This window comes from Ambystoma mexicanum, chromosome 1q (genome assembly GCF_040938575.1).
Source record: "Ambystoma mexicanum isolate Mex_15411 chromosome 1q, UKY_AmexF1_1, whole genome shotgun sequence".
Classification (NCBI taxonomy): Eukaryota; Metazoa; Chordata; class Amphibia; order Caudata; family Ambystomatidae; genus Ambystoma; species Ambystoma mexicanum.
In genome coordinates this window covers 259822840-259841533 of record NC_090922.1, presented here as the reverse complement: position 1 = coordinate 259841533, position 18694 = coordinate 259822840, and the positions used below count along the sequence as shown (strand labels likewise).

The window sequence follows — 18694 nt, the reverse complement described above, 5'->3', positions numbered from 1 at the left end:
GAAAACAGTGTGAGGCACGTGTGGGGTACAAACATTATAATGGAGAGAAAGAAATACAGCCAGGGGTTAATAGCCACTGGTTTTCACTAGATGGACAGCCAGAGGGAGCTGAAACACTAAATCCGCACTGAAAAGCTACCAATCCTACTTTGTTAGCAAGTGGCTGATGTGGAGACACCTGTGTTAAAGGGCAACAAGGGAATAGTAACATGAAGGAACAGAAGTGAAGGAGCAAAAGCCAATAATGTGAAAATTCTAATTGTCAGAAAAATAAAATGCATTTAAAATTAAAACAAATTATTGTAACATGAGATGTGTGTGTTTTCTCTATGTTTATGGTAGTGTACTACGTTTCTCACTTTTGAGAGCTATCCACACCGTTTGTGGCGTGCGCTTGCTTTTTTCCTGATTATTTTGATGGGAGTCAGCTTGTTTCGGGCTTGTTTCGGAAGGAGATGCAGCTTGTTTTTTCCTTCCGACCTGTAAACACTGGACTCCACCAGCAGCAATGGCGGCGGCCGAGATTCCAGCGTGGGCCAGGGAATCAAAACGCATGAACACCAAAATAAGGTAAGCAAGGGATGGATGCCCTTCTAGGCTTGCTTCATTTAGAGGCATTTCGCTGCGCATGTTTTTGATTAGGACGCATACAATGTTTGATTTACGAGGAAGACGACCTGCCTCACACGCCCCCCTCCCCAAAAACAGCATTGTCTGAAAGGCGCGCGTTATGGCTGAAAGCTTGAGTACAACTTCTCAACATCACAGTGACTGTTGAGGAAAATGTGAATTACATAAAGCGACTCCCTGCACGTGAGCCGCGTTTGTTTTTATGATGTGGAATGCAAAATTTAGGTGAATGGATACAAAATAGCCCATGGGAAAGCGCGTGCAGGCAGCAGTTTCACGTTCGGCAGCATGAAGCTGCTTTACACTTTAAGCTGAAACGTTCACCAATCCCAGTACATCGGGCGGCAAAGAGGATACTTTCCCAATGTTGCTGGGCCCCTCCAGACCCTGGCAAACCACGCAAAACCACTCTCCAAGGATCACTGTGAAATGCTTTGCGCTACTGTGTGTTTTAATAAGTTTAAAGGTCTGCTAGGAGTGAAGCACGTACACCTCCTCCAAGTGAAGCCACTGTAAACAGTCTGCGGGGCACACACATTTGTATTGGTATATGCTAGCCAATATTTATACTGCCTTCTCGCCAGTGCTTTTACAGCGCCTGGACCAATTGCTCAAGGGGTGGCGTTTTGGGATTCAGCTGGGAATTTATATGCTGAAAGATTTGGAAGAAAAGAGGTCTGGAAACTTGATAGTTTAAACATTGCTCCCTGGGAATGCTGAATGCATGTTTTAATTTACAGTGTGCACAGAAAGACCTGCAAGACTGCACTAAGTGCATATTACTAGTGCCATTTCACATGCTTTTCACCAGTATGGAAATAGGGTCCTGGAACATTTCATGCACTGTTATAGAGAGCAGATGAGAGTAGCAGTCAGGGCTAAAATAGTCAACTCCCCAGGTCACCCAATAACCATCAGCCCATGGAGCTTCCATCTACTCACATTTCTCTATGTGCAAATCTGATGATGTGGAAGAGGCCGGGTTTAAAATGTGTTATTGGTGTGGCATAGATGACGTAAGCGGCAGTGCTGCTGAGATTGTCTACTTTGTTGCCGTTCTGATCTTCCTTACAAAATGTACCTCCATCTACTCTAGCAGTAATCTCTGTTCCACCAACCATATGGGTAAAAGATTCACTTGAAGGTGCAGGGATTGTTATCTGCTCTGTTTCTGTATATTGCCCCGCTGCCCGTCCACCTCCCTCCCTGTGACCTGCTGTCTCTTCTGCTGTCTTGCTCTCTCTCCTGGTGGCTCCGTCTGCGACTCCTGCTGTCTCTTCTACTCTCTCTGTCTACCTGTGCATTTCTGTATTGCTCTACCTCGCCTGGTAGCTTACCCTGTGAGTGATGCCTGCTGTCTCATTTTACTTTTCATAAGTTGTATGCATAATGTTTTTTCTGCCAAACTGTCTCATCACACGACATTCCATCTTGAGTGTACAATTTTTTTGTAAACGATCATTACTGTGCGTGAGGTGGCTATCTGCCACAGTGATTGTGTACACGTCTTCGTGTAACTTGACTCGGATGCATCATATCATTTTTTGTGTGCATATTTCACCAGCTATGTGTTTTTTGAATCTTTTAATCACGCTTTATCTTCATGTAGTACCAGTTAAGTGATTGGATTGCAAAGTAACAGGCAGCACTAAATCGTTCAGGATGTTTGTTTGCATGTATGAAGTAACGAGTGCCCAGATTACAGGATGTCATGTGAGTGCACTGCTTTCCCTATTTTGCCAATCACTGAAGCCTGAAAAGTAGATCCATGCAGGCTTGACATGTGGCCAGCTTTGCACCACACCTGCAGATGAAATGGCCTGCTGTTATCAGTTGAATGGTATCCACTACAGAGTGCAATTTGCTTTCTCACTTTGAGAACATTGAGACATATAATTACTCATTTTGCTATAGCCGGTGAGATAGCTCAGTGAGATGAGCACTGGCTGTAGCGATGTGTGTGATATTGTATGTATATTCGTTTTATATAATGCGCTTAACACATCATTATCATTTGGCCTTGGACATCTACTTCAATTCACAGTGATTTGGTAATATGGGCCTATACACACTGATATTAATGATACATATGGTTATCCATTCTTGTATGAAATGTATATCATATTATGGTGATAGTGTAACCATAGTTTTCTTAGTGTATTTAGGAACAATGCTATGTGATGCCACTTCTGTTTTGTCAAGAGGTGAAAGGTCGAGTTTTATCGCTTCCCGTGACACAACAGTGTACAGCATTGTTGGTAGAAAGTTTATTATACACATTGCAATCTCTCTGAAGTTTCAAGGTAGTGGGAAGTGAGTTTGGAGTGTGTGATGTGGGCAGAAAGCCATTTCCTGACTGTTTTCTCATATGCAATACTAGAGATTGATCTTGCTGGTGCGCACATTGTTTCGTAATTGATCTCTTGGGCCCCCCTCTTCTCACCTCTCTCTCTCCCCTGTCACATCTGATGAGGTCTCTAGAGAAGCCCTGGTACCTGCTCACCCTGCCACGCACCCAAAACTGCCTCCGGGCCACCCCTTGCACTGGGATACCATACAGTTGCCCCCCCCTCTTTTTCTTCGTGCACTTATCAGACATACCCTGTCTGCCGCCTTAACCCAGCCCTTGCCAGCTGCACTGCCACTGTTTGTTGCCTTTATTATTTATTTATTTTCTATAATGTATCTGTTTCTACTCTGCTCCGCACTTCCCACCCCCCGCCCCCCTCCATGCACTTTTCCCCTTTCCCTCTTCTATGCACTTGCGCGTTCTCAATGTCACTGGGCCTGGTAAGATTCTTGTTTTTGTTCCCCCGCACCCCCCTTGCTCAAATAGCATGAATTACTAGTTGCTATTTTTCATAAAGCTTATATCGGCGACTAGTTGAAATGAAACATCTGTTTTCAAATTTAGAAACCCAATGGGTGTCTTTCAGACCACCGATACCGTTCAGTGCTTGGGAAGAGAGGAGTTGGAGTTTATTACTGACGACTTGCGTGGCAATGACAGGGGGCACATTTGTGCCTTTTTTGATACTGTAGAACTGGACCACGACGGAAAAGATGCGATTATGAAAAAGGATTACTCTGGAACAATTGTATTGTCGGGTGGTAAGTTATTGTGAGTCACTAGTTGATACTATGTCGGCCATCTGAATCTCTCGTAGCTTCTCAAGGTGTATTTCAATAATGCAAGAGGTATTTGTTAAGAATCATATAGGAATGTTTATGATTTGATTTGTGTAGCGCACCACCACCATTATTACAGTCCACGTACACCAGGACTTAAATGGGGCAGGAATAGCCCATTGTGAACAAAACGCTGAACATGAAGACATGAGCAGTGTCTTGAGGGGGGAGCATGGAATCGTCATTTGGAGATCAGGGACAACGGAAAAAGTTGATCGGCCCAGGTAAGGGGTGTGCAGTCTTAGTCCCTAGGGCGACATGAAGGTAACACATGTTAAATATATTTATTTGGGGATTGTACAGTGCTAATTGTCTACTGCGCGTCCTTTCATCCAGGCATCCGTGTGCCAGGCACCACTTCTGCAATTTTATGCTTCTGAAAACCGCTGGATCAAATTCTACGCCACACCCTACTTCTCTCCTCACATCTCTGACGTCTCTAAGAAGTCACACTACCAGCTGCACCTCCTCAGGGGTATTCTTCCTTTCCTCTGCTTCCCCGCAGAAGCTCACTGTTTCCAGAGCTCTCTCTCTAGGCTGGACTCTATTGCAACAGCCTCTTTCTAAATCTGCCTGCTTCTACTCTCTACCCCCTGCAATTTATCCAGAACAGTACTGCAAGACTTGTCCTTGGCCTCAAGCCCAGGGATCGTATCTCTCCAGGACTGAAATCTCTGCACTGGCTCCCAGTGGCTGCAAGGATTAACTTCAAAACCCTCTGCATCGTCCACAAGGCATTCTGGGGCCTCAACACCTTCAACTCTCTCTTCCTAAATATCTTACTTCTTGTGCTCTTCGCTCATCCGCCTCCAAATCCCTCAGGGTCAGTCGCTTTTCCAAACAACGAGTTGGTGGTAGATCTCTTTCCTTGGCTGATGCATCCCTCTGGAACAGCCTCCCTTAAACTTGAGGAGAATCATCTCTGGTTCCGGAAGCACCTCAAAACCTTTCTCTTTGCTTCTGCTTTTTCTTCTCCTCTCCTCTGCTGACCTCCTGGCTGTATCCTGAACTGCACTGGCTACCTGGACACCCTCTGATCACGGGCCCAGGTCCCTCCCCTGCCAGCGTCTCACACCTGCACTTACCCATGCACTTGCCACTTGCTGGCCGTCACTTATTGCTATCATCTTGTACTGCACTATCCCTGCCCCCTTCCCACGCACTAGCGCGATCCGAATGTCACCTGGCTTAGTATGATTGTTTTCCACCCTCCCTTTGTTTCCCTTGACTCGTCACGCCTTGAAGCAGTTGGGGGCAGAAGGGAATTTGGTCACTGGTCATGTGTAATATTAATGTTTGTGCTACTATTTCGGTGTACTGGGATAGAATGGACTGGCATCGGAAGCTGCCCATCGGACACTGCCTGGAACTGGCTCTTCAGTGAAGAAAGAGGGGAACCGGAACCACCGAGTGCCTGATCCTGGTCCGGCATCAGCATTAGAAGTAAGCACTCCTTGAGTAAAAAGCAAGTTGGTTGACACCCCTATTAAATGTAATGCTTTATCTTCTCAGTCAATATGCCAGTGAAATCTTAGTCTTTTCCTGCCTCATCTCTCGCCTCTACCCCGGCATTCCTGTGAAGACATCTTGGGGTTGATACCCTTGTAAAGTTTGCAATTGACTATATGCCTAAGCCTACAGATCTACAATTGTATGTATTGTGCTTACAAAGCTGTTTCACCAAAGCACGATACTATGTGAATAAATAACCAGTTAGGCAGAAAAGCAGTAAGGAAACAAGATAAACAGACCGCCAAAAAGAGAGCATATAATTGTGGATGTGGCTTTATTAAATATTGAATCTGAACAATTTCCAGATCTTGATATAGTTTTTCAGGTTTGAGAAATCTAATCATTTTTCTTTTCTTATATACACATAGGAACATTCGTCTCGTTACAGGCTACATGGTGAACCAAGGGAGATTGTGATGTCGGCACAAAAAGACAGATGAGCAACTCGGCCCGTTACCTGCTGAAAAAAACGCTGGCACGTGAATGTAGCAAAATGGCAGAAAGGGGAAGATTAACATTGGATTGTCAGTGACAAGAAGCAATAAAAGGTACATAAATGCCATTCAGAACACATATGTTAAATATATTTATTTGAAGCTTGTACACTGCTAATTGTCTACTGCACTTCCTTTCATCCAGGCATCTCTGTGCCAGGCACTTCTTCAGCAAAGTTATGTTTGTTAAGCATCTTTTTCCAGCTCTTTTCAAACAATTTCTACAGAATGATTCCTTTTTGCATTTCAGAATGTATCCATTAAAGCAACAGAAATGGGCTTTGGAGAACACTCTGCTGTTGAATACCGAAAAGCACTGCCGAACACAATTGGGATCTACTGTCTGAAGCAGAAGGCACCAGACTTGTCTTTTTCTACGCAAGTCTAGTCACTATTTACAGAATGCAAAATTCATCTTATTTTTCAAAACATTTAGTTATTGTATTATAAAATGCTAACTGGGTTGGTTCAGGGGAACTCCATTGCTGCCTGTACTTGTCTGGGGCCCCCCGGCCCTCTTGCTTCCTGCGTTGTGGCTGAGTCCCCGCCACCCCTTGCTACCTCACATGGTTTTGTGCCCTCCCCTCTCTTACTCTCTTGCTCCGTGGGCCGGTATCCCTCCCTTGGCGTCCTGGGCTGGGTCTGCGTCTTCCCTCTCCTCTGCTCCCAAGGGTAATCAAGGGCCGCCCCAACACTTGCTTGATCCCTGGGATGAGTCTGCACCACCATCTTGTTTAATCTCTGGGTTGTGTGCACACCTCCGTTTTCCTCCCTGGGATGCGACGTGCCCCCCAACTCCCTGGTCTGTGCCTGTGCCCCCCCTTGCTCCATGGGATGGTTCTGGGTCACCATCTGACGCCCCTGGACTTACCCTAGGTCCACATCAGAATCCCTCGCTCCCCAGCTTGCTCTGGTTCCCCGTTTGACTCACTGGCTTGTTCTGGGTCCCTAACAAACTTCCTTACTTGCTGGGCTGTGTCTGGGTACCCATCTGGCTCCCTGGGCTGGTTCCGGGTCCCTCCTTCACCCTTGCTCCCTGGGCTTGCCCTGGGTCTCAATTTGACTCATTGCCTGGTTCTGGCTACCACCTAACTTCCTTGAAAGCTGTGCTGAGTCTGGGTACCTGCTTCACAATTGCTCTGTGAGCTTGGTCCGTACCTGACTTCTTGCTTACTGGGTATATCCGGGTTCGACTCCCTGGCTGGTATTGTTTTTTTTTAAATCCATACATGTGCACTAATTTTAAAGTACCCAGTTCTGGGATTGCTACAGTCATGCTTGTGTATATCTGCCCATTTTCAGGTTGAACCTCATTGTGCCTCTTTTAATAAATGCAATTTAATTAAAAGCAGGTGTGTTCTTTTTTAAAAATAGATAATATCCCACTAGCCTTGTTCGACTGTCATATCATTTTACCCAAATGACGACTAAGACCCAGTGAGTGTAATGCCTACAAGAGGGTTTCCTTTCAGGGTTATAGTTAACATCGCTTTGGGATTTTTATAGAATTGTCTTGGGTTTGCATTGCTTTTGGATTTTTATAGGATTGTTGTGGGATTTCATTGCTTCTACCAGGAAGGACTTCTAGTTAACATATTTCGGGTGCATTAAACCAAAAGGAAGCCATTGCTTGGGTTTATTTGAAGATTGTGTATTTTAGTGCAGCACTTTGTAATTGTGGGAGTTTATTGGGTGTGGGGATGATCTTCCTGAACTATCCATGGATGACTCTAGAATGGAGTCATCGGATGACTCCAGAATGATTCCAGGATGATCTTCCTTTTTGACTAGGGTCATCTTGGATTTTATCCAGGAGTGTATACACTGTGTAAACCATCTTCTTTCAGTCCAGGAGTAGAGCGCAGAAATGGGCCAGGTACTCGTCCAAGCTCTTTCGATTACAGATGCACGGCGAAGGGTGTGCTTCTTTCAAAGGCCCAGGCCTTTGGGCGCATTGGGCGGTTTTCCGTTTCGTTTTCTCGTAAATACTTGCTAAGTGAGCACGCGCACTCTTTAAGCGTATGTTCAGACAGAAACCAGTGTAGATTTTTTGACAGTACTATTGGTGAAATCATGGCTGCTTGCCATCCTATGGTGTGAAGCCATGCTTTACGCGACCCGCCTGCATCCTGAAATATTCTACAATATTCTCTGAGTGGCTTCCTATTGGAACACACATGAAGGGAACTGAGCTAGCCTCCCTCATCAGCCTATCTGCAACAAGGAGCTATGGTTGAATGTAGTGTATACTTCATAGAAAAGGGAGAGGCGAAGTTTGCTAGCTATTTTAATTTTATCTGCAAGATGCATGGCATCTTTCCCATTCATAGATGGCTGCTAGTTTTGTCTTTTTTCCAGAGAGCTTCCTTAGAGGCAGTCATCCAAGATGGCTGCCTCCATGGTTCCATGGTCCAGAGCTCAAAGAGTGCAGAGATGGGCAGAAATGGGTGGGATTAGCCATAGGGATTAGCATGGCTAGGGGCATGGAATGGGAGGGGAATCATTTGCAAACAACACCAAATACACTGTGACCCTCCTAAAATGTCATCTCAATTGAAAAGCATTACAGACCCTCATTCAAAGCCCATATCTCAAGCTCTTATGTTAAAGCTCTTTTTTTAATTACAATAGTTTCGGCTTAAAGGTAGCGCTTTTAGCGCCACCTAATAGCCCAAACGAATGAAAGCCTGCAATCAAAAATGTGTGCACACCCAAATGTAATTGGATATCCGTCCAAGTGTGGTTGATGTTTGTTGGAATCATTGCCCAAAGCTCCTCTCTTGTGAGCCACACTACCAGCTGCCACACTCTTTTGGGTCTCATCAGTAAGTACCTCACTGTGCCCAGGAAGTTGTTCGATGAAGGCTTATCCCCTCCTTTCTCTGTAGTTTCCCTGAGGTCATTACCTGCATCCGCCTCGCAGGTGGCGGACACCCAGCAGAGTCCCTTCCTTTCTCTCACTCTCTACACCAGGAGCCTCACTGGTAGTCGTCTCTCGGCTTACTTGTCACTCTTCTCCACGTAACAGAATCCCACTTGAGGCTTACTGGGACTTGTGTGGCGAGGTGTCGGGGAAAGGCTTTCTCCCCACACAACCACCTCGTTCTTCAAAAGCAGGAAGAGCTAAGAGAGCGGGTACCCATCTTTGGCTTCCTTTTAACTGCTTAGTTCGGCAGGCCCTTAATGGGTCCCTGGCTTAGAATCTTTGGCACCCTGTGGTATTGTTCGATGTCCCATGTGACAAGGGATTTCTTCCGCTGCATGTCTGTTCAATACATAGCCATCCCTCGCAATTTCATTTCATGTCCCCAGCAAGGAAGAAGTAAACACCTTACCTGAAAGCAGGTGAATCCTCCACCTTTCCCGCAAACTGGTAGTTGGGTGGTGAGGTAATGAGGTGGTCATTTTTACTGCACTGTCCAATTTATAATGAGGCTGACTATCACTTAAGGGCCAGATTTGCAGGGGTTGTACAGAAGAGGCATGAGGGACTATACACAACATAAAAAATACAGAGGGCCTCAATTGTGTGGGAAAGATTTTTGGTAAAATCACAGTAATTCTATCACCTCCACTTTTTCACCAATTACATGCACCGCCAACGTCCGTGTTTGGGAGTAAAGTGGAGGAAATACCTTCAACAGTTGCTAGAGATTTTTCTTCCACTTTTCCTCCAAAAATACCACCAGCGGTAAATTCTCCAAATCTCAAATGCAGTCCTATCGTTTCCAAGAATGGGGATGAACACTGCCATTCTACCAATCATGATCAGCTGGCTTTACTGTGGTTGCAAGTGGCAGAAACTGTACATGATTTTACCACTATTTCACAACGAAACTTGTAATAAGGCCCCACACTCCCTCTATCCTCAACCCACAGCACCCATAAAAGGACAATCAAATACCTGGTAGGGAAATTGCTGTGTTCCCCCTGCTGTGACATCATTGGAGTTAATATGACTTTCATAATCCTCTGCTTTGACTCTTCAGCTGACATCAAAACAGCAAGACAGCATTTGGAAATGGTTGCTAATTGCTTTCTAAGAAAGGTATACACACAATACCTATTGTTAACGGACACAATATTGTAATGAATAAAATGCAATTCAGTATGCTATCTAATAGCAGACTCCGGTCTATCGGAAGCACACACATACAGAACTGCACCCCAGACACCCGCCTAACTTCAAAGCCAAACTAATGGTAATAAAGTGCTCTACAGGTGGCACCTAACATGAACTCGCCTTCGCGGCCAGCGGCAAACAACTTGAAATTCTTTCCTTGGGGTGGGCAAGGCTGAAGGTGCCAGGGCAAGGCTAGGGTGGCACTAGTAGCAGAGGCAGCTTTTGGTGCAGGTGGGTGTGGATAATAGGGCACCAGCAGGCGGTTGGGGGCCACACTGGGCACCAGGGTGGAGCCAGGGAGTGGCTGCCCCCACTGCCTACCCTGGCTCCGCCACTGGGTGGCTCCCTAGGAAGCTTTGAGCGTGAGGTCTTTGCGGGAGGCTTTTGTTATGCTTTGAGTAGCTTGAAAGGTAAACAGTGTGGACCTCCTTTTTTTTTTTTCTTACTCTGCAGGTAAATCCCCTTAATCTCTTTATAACTGGTCACTTTTTAATTCGCAATGAAATTTACAAAAATAAAAAACATGTGCAATAGAATATCATTGTTTTTATTTTAACGAAAGGGGGCTTTCACCATAGTTGTGAAACAAGCTACTTTTTAGTTCATGTATGTCAATATTCCCCCATATTCTTGACCTTTCCACCTCAACCACTGCTTCGGTTTCAGTAATGTGCATGTAGGACTCGTTGGTAATGCACCGGTGTAGTTTGTCCACACAGACCTCTCCCAAGACAGCACTGGCACAGCTCTGCCAGTGCATCTGCCGACATGCTGCCCTCAGGGCTTCAACATACTGCCAGTTAGGAGAAGCAAAAATACAGACTGTGTGCTTACAACAGCACAAACATACCGCAGACTATCACAAACCCGGACATCCGTGTAGACTCGGGCACCATACACAAATACTGATGTGCATTGCCTGAGTCGCACAGCACCCCTTTCCGGGAATAGACGGACTCGCTTGAACTGGGCTCAGCTGAGCGATGACTATTGCAAATAATGCTTAATAATTTATCTGTTGGATTATTTTGCCCCATGTTCTCTGCATCTGCCTCCCTGCTATCTGCCTAACACACTCTGCCCTCCTTTCTTACAGAGCCCTCCTTTCTTGTCAGAAAGGTGCTATATAACAACCACTTTACATTACATTATAGGGCGAGTTAGACTCCCATAGGAAGCCCTTCAAATTGTATTGTTAATAACTTTTGATTCGAGGAACGGATTTGACCCAAATTTCGGAAGTAATCAGGGAATCACGGGCTCCCTCAGTCTATAACGTTTCCTAAAGATACGTTAAAGAATAAGAAAGTTATTAAGAAAACAAACTTTTTTTTAAAAGTTGCAGCCTACTTTGTATTAATTTTTCCAAAGACAAACATGGCACATTTTTGTCAAAGCGCACATCTCAAACTGCTCGACCAGGTTCAAACTTGGGCACAAAGCGTTAACTCACGATCCATACTTGGTTTGGGGTTATTCTGTGCAGTCATTTTTTAAATATTTGACAGAGAAGGGGGTGCCCCCTTCTCAAAAATACATAGCTATATCTCAGGAATTTATCCAAAACTGGGTGTTTTTAGAAATGAAACAGCCGCCACCTTGTTTTTATCTCGATGTGAGAGATATTAGAGTTTATAGCCGAGGATATGGGAAAATGATACTCGGGGGGGGAAAAAAAGCCATTTGCAGGTAAAAAACATGCAAAGGCCATCAGGCTAGAGGTGATGGAGGGGGTGGCGAGAGGGCACCAAGTGAAATTTGGGCGTTGGAGGGGGTGTAGGGACTACGTTTTCAACACAAAGCAGTAACTGGGATGAACCCTGATTAGCTTCTAAGCAAGGAAGGAGTCAGCCCCCTAAGGACATGTCTAATAAATGAGCCCACCTTTCAAGACCACTTACAGAAACATGGTCTGAGCGGGCTGGATCCTTCCTCGCTTTGAAACTAAGCCGGATCGGTCCTGGTTACTGCATGGAATGGAGACATTCCACAGTCCCGAATGCCATGTGTTTTCTTAGTTTTAAATATCTCATAACACACCATCCACATTATTTCTTTTTAAACCATGCTACTGTCAGTCCTTGAAAGTTTTGCACAAGGAGAACCTTTTTGTTGCCTTTTGTTGAATTGCATTCTCATATGTGTAGTCACACAGAGTCTCACCGAGAGTTTGCAATCCTGGACACTGGTGCAGGAAAAGTATTCATGTTAGCAGAACCATATTTAGTTTGTCTGGTAACAGTAAAGCATACACCAAAAGAAGAAAAAGAACTGTAAGTAATGTCTAAGGCTCTAACATCTGGAACTCTTTTCAAGGAGAAAAGCAAAGCAGCATAGTGAGTTTGGCAGATAACCATTTTAAGGACAATAGTTCATTAATTGACCATGTAGTAAATAAATGAAATTAACATCCCAACATCCCATTGAGCAATGTATTTAGGACCTCAGAGCTTCAGAACTTTCACACCTTTCAAGCAGTGGTATACTAAAGGGTGATTACCTATAGACACCCCCTATACCACAACATGCCCAGTTGAAATGGATAATCCTTTCGTACAAAGTGTGGTTTTGCTAAAAAAGAATAGAAAGAAAATGTACCACTTCTTCTGGAGGTGCCGTAGCCGCATCTAAGTCTTGCGCCACACATCAACAAATCCAAGCTCTAAAAATTGTTCAATAACACTTGGAAGTTCCGCAGGCCCAGGATTCTCTGATGATGGAAGAAGCTGTAGCCAAAAGTCCCTGGAGGTTCCAGAAACCCTGGAAATCTGATTGGATCCATGGAGCACCAACTCTTGAGCCTTTATCTGGGTCCAAAAGAACATTGGGAAAAATAGATATTAGTCGAGGAAAATCTACAGAAATGTTCAGTTGAGATGGATACCAAGCCTGAGATGCCCGTAGAGGAGCGACCAGAAATACATGTGTTTCCTATATCCTCACTTGCCGAATCAGTCTTGGTATAAAACACAAACATATGCAAGGTATAACAAGTGATTCAAAATCCGTCCAGTTAAAAGGCATCCGGAGCAATTGCTTTCAGAGTCTTTCTCCAAATGACAGACCGTGGAAGTTGGGTATTGAGGTGGGATGCAGAGAGGTTCACCTCTAGAGGTCCCCAAACAAGAAAATGTTTTTGATAAACTGACTGATGTATTCTCCAATCGCTGAAATCAGTCATGTGCCTGGGCTTCCAATTCAGCACTGTGTTGTACATCCCCAGCAGATATTCTGCCTATATCCTTGACCAGGCAATAATGCTATGAATTTTTTTATGTCGAGATACAGCACCACTGATAGATGGCCCATTCTCAATAGTACATTGTGTAGTGTCACAGGTTTTATTTGTTTTCCTCAGACACACCTATTATGAGGTGATTTGGCATTACACTAGGATCATCATATGGTTTATAGTCCATTCTCCATAGTATACAGCAGTTGATCTCGTACTTGGCCAAGATCTTGAGCAAACACGCCTCACAATAGTGCTAGAAAATGTATACGAAGTGCCTCCTCCTGTGGAGACCACCTCTCCCCCGTGGACAGGGAGCCGCAGCATTTCTCCTCCCCCTTCCCTTACTTGTCCCACCCCCGAGCACTATCTGAAATGTCGTCAGGCCTAGTACGATAATCGCTTGTTTTGTTCCTCTCCCTCCTTTCTCCTCCCCTTCTCCCTCACCTCTTGTTAATCTCCAGCTCTACCAGAAATGTTGTCAGGCCTAGTACAGTAGTCACCTGTCTGTTCCCATTTCCCTCCCACCCCCTCCCTTCCCTATTTGTGTTTTAGCTCTTGCACTATTCAAAATGTCGCCAGGCCGAGTACGATACTTATTTCACATTCTTGTTGTTCATGGCCTTTAAGAATGTCATTGTATCCCTTGTTTCCTCCCTTGCCTTGAAGCGCTTTGAAACACCTTGTGTATAGGCGCTATATAAATAAACTATCATATCATGTGCTCCAACCTAAGAAACTGGAATCGGACTCTGTGATGAGATTTGAAGTCATAACAAATATTGCTTTGCCATTCCATGCTTGCATGTGGTGTAACCACCACTGTAATTCAATTCTGGCTTCTGAGGAAAGCCGAATCTCTTCCACATAACTGAGGTGTAACATTTTCAACCACTGAAAAGCTCGATAATGAAGGGGGCCTGGAAAATTTGCCTTTATCGATGCAGGTAAGAGTGCCACGATCCAAGCTAAGGATCCTAAAGAGATGGCCTGTACTTTCAGTACTGCTTTATTTATTTCATGATGGACTTGATCTTGCTCAGGGGGAGATGAAGGAAGGTGTGTGCAGTATCTATTTGGAAACCTAGGAATTGTATTGTCCAACAGGGTTCAAAGTGGGGCTTCTTCCAGTGGATGACGAAACCCAATTCATGAAGAGGAGCAGGATACCGAAGGGCACAGGGGGGTGGATGGCGTCCAGCGACTTAGGTGGTGCGGAGGGCGACATGATGACCTAAGTATTGAGGAGAGGCTCTTGAAGAGGTCGGTCTTGAGTTCTTTTCTGAATTGTAGTAACATGGGGGCGAGTCCGATGCTGACGGGGAGGTGGTTCCATAGTTCTGGGGTATAGGCAGAAAAGGCTTGTTTTCTGGTCCTTTCCTTTTAGCAGCAGCGGATTTCATGTCTGCATGTGTCCAGGCTTCTGGTGGTGGGATGTCCACCAGAGATGCTGATTTGTTCTACGAGGTAGCTGGAGGACTTGAGGGTGACTGCCTTATGGATGAAGGTGATATGTGTGTGCAGTGGGAGCCAACGAAGATTGATGATTGGCAATAGTTACTGTGGTGCCTTAACGTGTTTTACAGTGGATCCATTGGAGAATCTAATGCTCCTGATGTAGCCTCAGATGCTTCAATAGCAGGGAAAGCATGTCCCTCGCCCATAAGGGCACAGAGTCATATTTATGCTGGTTTTTGCACTTGAAATCAAAACCAGGTCAGTGGGATCAGATTCTCTTGTTATCCTACAGGTCCCCTCTGCAGGGCTAGAGTCTAACACAACCTCCCTAACACGTGAATACTAAATACATCTCTTATGATTTGGGACACTGAAAGGAATGACCAGGAAACCACCTTGAGTAGCAAAAAGGCCCTTGTGAGGCATTACAAAACCTTGTGATGGAACTCTTGAAACAAAGTATCTGTCGCTGCTCATGAGGAGAAAAAATAATTGTGGGCTTAGAATTGGGACAATACATCTTACAAACAGCAACGTTTACGAATGGCTTGTTGTAAGAAAGGCACATGCCCAGTGCTCCTGAAATATGACCTTTGACGGTGCGACTCTGCATCACCCCTTCATTGTACAAGAAAAGTCAGTGCTTCCTGCACTAATTGAAAAACAAGCATTGGCAATACCAACAGTTTGGCTTTTGTGTAGGAATAGGAAAGGCACTTGTCAGGCAGGGGCAAAGTGGTATTAACTAGCCATTGATGGTAGTGCTAGGCAGAATCCTGTGCATTGCTCTTAGGGACCACTACACACAATTAAGACCACAGGTGGCAATACAAGTTTTACCTTTGGTACAAGCCTGTACTACTATGTTAAAGTGGTAGCAGTAGCGGAGCAGCCAGGCTTATCTCAAGAGTATATGAGCAGTAGCAGAGATTACACAAAGGGACCACAATTACAGTGACTCAAGCAAACACTGACTCAAGGTTTCAGGTAGAAAAATATAAGTACATTTATTTTTAAACCATTTGTTATAAACACAACACTTCTATTAATTGAAAACCACACGTAAAATATACTACAACCAACCAATTCACTTTGGTACACTCTAACTCAAGGTAAGTATCCTGTGTTTTAACGGACCGGTGTTGTGAAACAAAAGACGTTACCGGAAATACACTGTTAAAAGAGCGAAACAATGCTCTAGGAGGTACAGATACAAAGGGATACGGAGTAACCCTTTCCAGTACTCTATGTAAGATTGGGTGTACTGGATCTGTGGTTAAATGACTAAATAAAGTTAATGGCAACTTTACCCTTTTCTGGGGGACTGTAGTCAGCCCCAAAAATGGAGTTGGTGGGAAGTCTAAAAGACAACCCTGTGTCACTGCACTGAAGGTGCTGTGTAACACAGAAAAGAAGGGGACTACTGAAGTGGTGTACTCCAGAGTTCACAATCACAAAAAAACAGGTAAGACACATGGCAAAACATGGGTAAGAGTGGGGGGAAAAGCTCACATTCTTACCAAGTGAAAAAAATAAACTCCAAAAGTCCAGCAAAGCTGCTGGGGGACTCACTAGGCGAGGGAAATTAGCCATAAAATGAGAATTCTCCCTCGCCCCCCCCCCCAGACTAAGGAACAGGAGGATTTAATCCACTCCTGGATGAATCTCATACCTCTAGTCGGTTAAAAACATCCCAGAGAGACCATCAGCATTTTGATGGTGACATCCTGCTCTGTGCTCAATGGAAAAATCAAACCCTTGCTGGCAGATTGACCATCTTAGAAGTTTTGGGTTTTCCCATTTCATTTGCATTAACCATCTCAAGTGTTGGTGGTCAGTTTGAATGTGAAGGTAGATTCATACAAGTATGGCCTAAACCTCTTCAGTGACCACACCATAGCAAAACATTCACGTTCTATTGTTGCTACCTTGTTTTAGGATCCTTTAACTTCCTGCTGATGAAACAAATGGGGTGTTCCCTACCTTTCTCATCCAGTTGACTAAGGACTGCACCTATACCTACATTAGAAGCATCAGTTTGTACAATGAAGGGTTGGTGATAGTCAGGAGCTCTTAGGACTGGAGCTTGACAAAGGGCTTTCTTTAGACCTTCAAAGGCTTGATTGCACCCCTTATTCCACCTGACCTTTTTAGGGAACTTGGGAGAGGATATGACATTCAAGGGAGAAGCTATGGTCCCATAGTTCTCTATGAAGTTCCTGTAATACCCAGAGAGACCTAAGGAGGCTCTCACTTGGGTTTGAGTAGTAGGGTGGCCCAGTTTTGTACAGCTTGTACTTTGCTGGGCAAAGGCCTTATTTCACCTCCTCCTACCTCATGTCCAAGGTAGACCACTGTACTCTGCCCAATTTGACATTTACTTGCCTTTATGGTCAGATGGGCCTGTTCCAGAGCCTGCAATACATATCCTAGGTGTCCAATATGTTCTTTGCATGTAGGGCTGAACACTGCAATGTCATCCAAGTATGCCATGCAGAGGTCCTCCATCCCATTCAGAACTTGATTGACCATCCTCTGAAATGTAGCAGGTGCATTCTTTAGTCCAAAAGGCATTACCTTGAATTGGTAGAGGCCAGCTGGGGTGGAGAATGCAGTTTTCTCCTTGGCATGGTCTGTCATGGCTATTTGCCAATAGCCTGACGTTAGGTCAAATGTGCTGAGGTAGTTGGCTGCGCCAAGTTTGTCCACCTGCTCATCCGTCCTAGGCAAAGGTGGGCATCAGTCTTTGTGACTGCATTTAGAGCTCTATAGTCCACGCAGAATCTCAACTCTTTGGATCCTGCCTTTGGTACAAGCACAACTGGGCTAGACCATGGGCTAGTAGAGGGCTCTATAACTCCGAGATCAAGCATCTTATTGACCTCATTCCTTATATGGGTTCTTACATTGTTTGACATTCTGTACCCCCTGCTTTTGACAGGCAAACAGTCACCAGCGAGTATGTCATGCTGGCCCCAAGAGGTCAAGCCTGGTGAAAGTGAGAACAGGGAGGCAAACTGATTTAACAGTAACTTGCACTCATCCTGCTGGTCAGAGGTGAGACTGGAAGAGAGATTAACTCCTTCCAGTTGCTCATCTAAAAGTATGCCTCTGAGGAGGTCAGGCAGAGGTTCACTCTCCTCCTCCTGCTGAGCTGAAGCTAGGAGCAAAGCTTCTATGTCAGGTCTAGAGACCTAAGCCTTTAAATGGTTGGTGTGAAAGACTCTGGGAGCCTCCTTAGGATAGTTCACCTCTCCAAGTTTACCCACAACTTTGAAGGGTCCTATCCATTTGTCCTGCAAGGCCCTCTGCCTTGTTGGGACCATAACAAGAACAAGCTGGTCTTGAGTGAACTCAACCATGTTAGCCTTCTGGTCATGCCAATGCTTGACCAGCCTTCAAGTTATCACTTGCCTCTGCCATCATGTGTGACATTCTCCTCCGGAGACCTATCACATAGTCAGTCACTCTGAGTGGCTTGGAGGAAGGAGCACTCTCCAACCCCTCCTTAATCAGGGCCATGACTGGATGGCCATAGAGAAGTTCGAAGGGACTGAATCCTACTCCCTCCCGAGGGACTTCTCTATATGCAAAGAGAAAGCATGGCAGTAGAAGGTCCCACTTTCTTCTAAGGGGTTCTTCTAAAGCGCCCGTCATGCTCTTCATAGTTATGTTAAACCTCTCCACCAATCCATTGGTTTGGAGATGGTAGGCAGTTGAGAACTTGTAGGTGACTCCACAGGTTTTCCACATGGCTTGCATGCATTGGGACATAAAATGTGATCCCCTGTCAGATATCTTCTCCTTAGGAATACCTACCCTGGTAAAAATACCAAGTAGGGCCGTAGCCACAGCCGGAGCCTTAACAGTCATCATAGGTATGGCTTCAGGAAATCTAGTGGCATGGTCCACTACAACCAGGATAAACCTGTTGCCTGAAGATGTGGGAGGGTCAAGGGGACGAACAATGTCAATCCCAACCCTCTCAAAAGGGACTCCCACCACTGGGAGAGGCACCAAGGGTGCCACATTCTTGGTTCCACTCTTGACAGAGGT

At 45.0% G+C, this 18694-nt stretch overlaps 1 long non-coding RNA gene across 4 annotated transcripts; it reads left to right on the top strand.

Moving 5' to 3' along the window:
* The first annotated feature begins 442 nt into the window (after positions 1-442).
* Positions 443-7173, top strand: LOC138527286 (uncharacterized). 4 transcript variants are annotated; one of them, XR_011283875.1, is made up of 5 exons: positions 462-570; positions 3545-3741; positions 3877-5262; positions 5700-5879; positions 6076-7173. It is a non-coding gene; the product is annotated as an uncharacterized lncRNA (long non-coding RNA). The 4 variants fall into 4 exon arrangements; XR_011283868.1 differs by having other exon boundaries at positions 3545-4043; positions 5146-5262; XR_011283863.1 differs by having other exon boundaries at positions 443-570; positions 3567-5262.
* Positions 7174-18694: the final 11521 nt, after the last annotated feature.